We start from the raw sequence: 5,037 nt of genomic DNA on the forward strand, positions 1-5,037 counted from the left end.
TAAATTCATTGTTTTTAAGAGCTGAGTAGTACTCCATTGTGTAAATGTACCACATTTTCTGTATCCATTCCTCTGTTGAGGGACATTTGGGCTCTTTCCAGCTTCTGGCTATTATAAATAATGCTGCTGTGAACATAGTGGAGCATGTGTCCTTATTAGCAGTTGGAACATCTTCTGGATATATGCCCAGGAGAGGTATTGCTGGATCTCCTGGTAGTACTATGGGCCTGAGAACTTTTGATCATTTGGCATTAAATGTACCCTTAAAAAAAGAGGAAGAAAACCAACCTTACCATTTCATTCATGCCTAATGAAACTCCCCTAGCTATTCCTCTAGGAAGAGTCTCCTCATTCCTTCCTGACCTCTTCCTTCACAACAGTATTAATTCTTTTCTTTCTTCCCTTCTTTCTTTCCTCTTCCTCTTTTTTTTTTTTTTTTAGATTTTGTTTATTTTTTTTTTTGTGTTTTCTTGTTTTTTTTTTTTTTTTTTTGTATTTTTGTATTTTGGGAACTCCTAGAACTCACTATGTAGACCAGGCTGGCTTGGAGTTCACAGAAATTTATCCACTTGCCTCCATCTCCCAAGGACTGGTATCAAAGGTATATACATTACACCTGCCTGTTCATTTTTATAATGACAAATCATTTTCAAACTTATTTCCCTTTTTATTTGCTTAAATGCAAAGCTAAATCACAAGCAGGTACACTCACTATTTTTATTCCTGTGGGTTCATCCTTCAAGTTGATGACCACGGGCCAAGCTGGGAGTGAAGAGACAGGGAGGTCATGTCACATGAGACCAGAATGGGCAGGAGCCTCCAGATCTTGGCTCCTTTCTAAGCTCTAGTCCCTTAAACTGGGGTAAGGCATGAGAAATGTCCTCCTCTCTTATGAGTGAGGAGGAGCCCCTACTCCTCCTGCCACCCTGTGTAGGCAAAGGTTTGAGCCTTATCAGTTATAGGGGTTGAAGTACAGGCTTCAAAATTAGCCTGCTTGGGTTTGAATCTCTTCCCACCACTCAATGCTTCTGTTTTAGTTTCTCACCTGTACAGTGGATGGATGCCTCCCTGATGGGGCTGGTAGGATTGCATGAGAGCAAGTCAAGTACTCAATAGTGAGGGCTTAGCAGTGACCATTGTTATTATACTATACCTAGGTGGCTAGGTAAGAAAGACTCAAGCAGAGCACAAGTTCCTATTTGCAGGATTCCCCATTCCCCATACCCAACAGCAAGCAGTTGTGGCAAATAGGGATCCTGGGCCATCTAGGGGCACTTTCCCCTTTGGTAGGCAGACCTGGAACAAGAATGGAGAGCAAAAGAATCCAGCTCTGCCAACGACTTTGTCAAACCACAGGAACACACCCCTCCCGTTGGTGGTGACTCTAGAGATCCAGTAAGAAGGTGACAAGATCCTAATAACAGCACCTATTTCCTCTCCTACCCAGAAAGGAAGTGATAGCTAGACCTGATTGTCAAAGTTCCCTCGGGGCTTCCCCATGACCCAGATACCCTCAGGCGCTCCTAAAACACCTGCGGGACAGAGACTCCGAAAGCCAGGTTGGGGCCCTCCCAGGTGTTAAACCGTAATCGGGCGGGCCTGGGGGCAGGCGGCAGCTGCGGATCGCGGGCAGGGGCCACAGGGCATGAGCAGCTGGATCCCGGAAAACTTGGCGGGCTCTGCGGGCCACGCGGATGGCTGACATCAAAGGCCCCGGCTCACGAGCGCGCGCCCGCGCGGGGGTTGGGGAGGAAGGGGCGGCGCTGACCCCAGCGTTTCTGGATCTCTATATGATTTCTTTTTGAAAACGCTCTCCTAAAGACCTCGATCTCCTTGGTTTTTCTCCGCAGCTGTAGACTTTACATCCTCCCTGCTCTGGGGAGGTTGTGGGAATCTATGGCAACCGGTACCGGCGGCCCCAAGGCGCTCCTGAGTACCTGGCGACAGAAGGTGTTCAAGAAAGATACACAATACACAAAGATACACAAAGATTCTTAGGACGACTAAGTAGACTGTGATTACTTAGCTACAAATATGGGTGAAGACTGGTACTCAGCATGCAAAAGCTTTCAGGATGAAGTGCTGAGACCTTATTCCTACTTGGAAAGTTCTGGAACTAATCTCCCCACCCCACTGTAGGAGGCTAGAAGGTCTCAAAAGATAGTGGACTACTGCATTCGGTGGACAGGGCTATGCGTTTCTGGGCATGCCCCTGCTTCCGCCTTGGGTTGCCTGAGAAACTGGGCTTGGGGAAGGGAAACCGTTAGGCACTGGGGTGGATTATGGGGCCATAGCTGCTCCCGCAGTAATTTTTTTTTTTTAAAGGGAAAAGTGAGTGTTGTGGTAGAGAATAAAATAAACTGGTTGGCCAGATTTCCCACACCCGTAACCCCAGTACTCAAGGTTGAGACAGTAAAATGGTAAATCCCAGGCCAGCCTGGGCTACACAATGAGACCCGGTTTCAAAAAACAAAACCAACCAAACAAAAAATAGAAAAGGAAAAGCAAGAAGGTGAAAGGAATTAGGAGAAGGAGATAGAGGAGAGGTGAAAGTATGGAGAAGACGAAGAGGAATGAATGGAGAGAGGAAGAGGAAGGGGAGAGAAAGCTGCCCGCTCTTGGGGCACAGCCAACCAGAGCAAAGTCCACTGCTAGCTCAGCACCAGGATGAGTTCCCAAACCAAAAGGGATTTAAAGCAAAACAATGGATCTCAGAGTGCGCCCCGCTCCTTCCCTGGGAACTCCTTAGACCTGCCACCTTCTTACAGAACCAGAAACTTGGGAGTGGGCTCAGCCACAGGCAATCCTGAGGCCCTTGCCTGCTTCCGTTGGAGAACTTTTCCTGTAAAGGAAGGGCCGCTGGCCAAGGGAGGGGAAACTGGATCCTTCTGTTTTCCCCATCAGTTAGAGGAAGGATGGGATCAGATCTATGGATGACACAACGTGGGGAGGCCAGGTGATGTCACCCCTGAAGGTTAGCACTTTGCCCCAGCCCAGCTTGCCTGGCCTGGATTTGGTTATTGCATGGTTTGAGTTTTGAAAGAGAAGCTGGAATCTTAGACGTCTCTGGTGAAAGCAACTAACTGAACATAAAGTACTGCTAGCATCCTCATGCCGGCTTGCGTTTACCCTGTTGGGTCCTCAGTCGTAATTCCTAAGTTCCAAGGTTGTTTCTTTTCTTCTAAGCTAGTGTGGGGGCCTGCCGTGCACATAGACCCTGCTGCCACCCCACAGGATAACAGTTTGGCTTCCCAGGGAATATTCTTCTCAGGGAAAGCTTTATAGAACCCCTCACGGCCACACAAAAATATTATTGTTCCCTTTTATCCCTCTCTGTCCCTTTCTCATCTTCCTAATAAGGGAGCCCCATTGTTCTCATTATAATTTAGACCTAAAAAATGCTGACCCACAGACACATTAAGCAACCTGCTCAAAGCCGCCCTCCTAACCACAACTTCCTTGTCAAAGCCCACTCTAAAATACAGCTAGTGTTTATCAGGCTTTCTCCCTAAACGCAGGCATTGTTCTCAGGGCTGTACGCGCATTAACCCTTTCATCCTACATGCATGTAGGAGATGCTTCACTGAGTGTCTTGTTTTTACAAATGATGAAACTGAAGGTCCAGAGAAGTTAAAAAAACAAACAAACAAAAGAAAACAAAAACAAAACAACAACAACAACAAAACAACAAGCAAAACCCTCAAAACTTTCTCAAGGTCAGACAGGACTTAGCTGGCGCTTCACCTCAGGCCTCTGCTCCGTAATAGGCCTCAACCTCGTCCACTTCAATGGTGTGGATAGGAACAAGGGCGTAAAGAAACCTGTGCTAATGTTGCCAGGCCGAGCTGGTCCTATGCACAGGAAGCTGTGACCCAGCCAGGTCAGCACCCGCCACCCTCACCCCCACCCCAACATCCCTGCTAATGTAGCGAGTGAGGCTTAAGGTTTCACAGAGTTTGACAGCTTTAACAAAGGAGGTGTCATCCGGAGAAGATGAAAGAGCAAAGCTGTTTATTTGAAGATTAGGGACTTAAGAAATGTGTGTAGCATGGCAGGCAGCACCTCTCCGCCGTCGTCTTCTCCTCCGTGTTCCCGACAGCATTCTCAGGGCTTTAGGGGGTAAGAATGTCCCGTAATCCAGTTTAATGTTACAAGGCTTTCCAGGGAGCAAAATGTTCCCCCTCCTTCCAGTACTGTCGGGAAGTGCTCCCAAAGGACAAAGCCGGCTTCACAGGAGCCAGGAGATATCCTACTCTGAGAAGAGAGAAAATAATCTTACATTTCCCCATTCAACGTGCTTCTCCTGGGGTCCTGTAGGGTAGTCACTTGCCCCATGTAGCTGGTTCCTTTTCTTTGTAACTGTTGCATCTGATGGAAGAATTAGGTCATCCTAAAATGTTACTTAATTTTCAGTAGCATTTTTTTCACTTCCCCCCACTGGGTTCTTTTTAAAACTTTGTTTTATTGTTATTATTACTTATTATATTCCTTGTGGGTATGAGAGGAGAGAGAGAGAGAGAGAGAGAGAGAGAGAGAGAGAGAGAGAGAGAGGAGAGAGAGGAGAGAGAGAGAGGAGAGAGGAGAGAGAGAGAGAGAGGAGAGAGGAGAGAGAAAGAAAGAGAGAGAAAGGAGAGAGAGGAGAGAGAGAGGAGAGAGAGAGAGGAGAGAGAGAGAGGGGAGAGAGAGAGAGAGAGAAGAGAGAGAGAAAGAGAGAGAGAGAGAAAGAGAGAGAGAGAGAGTACATTTGCGCCTTTGCATGCTAATGGGTGTCAGAGACCAGTTCCGCTGAGTTCATCTTCTCTATCCACCCTTTCATAGGTTCTGATTGAACTCAGGTCATCAGGCCTAATCAACAAGAGCTATCTTGCCATCCTCCCCTCCCCACTTAAAATTTATTTTCTTCCAAATTATCTGTGTGTGAGTTTGTGCACATGAGTGCAGGTGCCTGTGGAGGCCAGCGAGGGGCACCGGATCCTCTGGGATTGGAGTTACTTGCAGGTGTAAGTCACCCAGTATGGGTACTGGGAATTGAACTTG

This window comes from Mus pahari, chromosome 2 (genome assembly GCF_900095145.1).
Source record: "Mus pahari chromosome 2, PAHARI_EIJ_v1.1, whole genome shotgun sequence".
Taxonomy (NCBI): domain Eukaryota; kingdom Metazoa; phylum Chordata; class Mammalia; order Rodentia; family Muridae; genus Mus; species Mus pahari.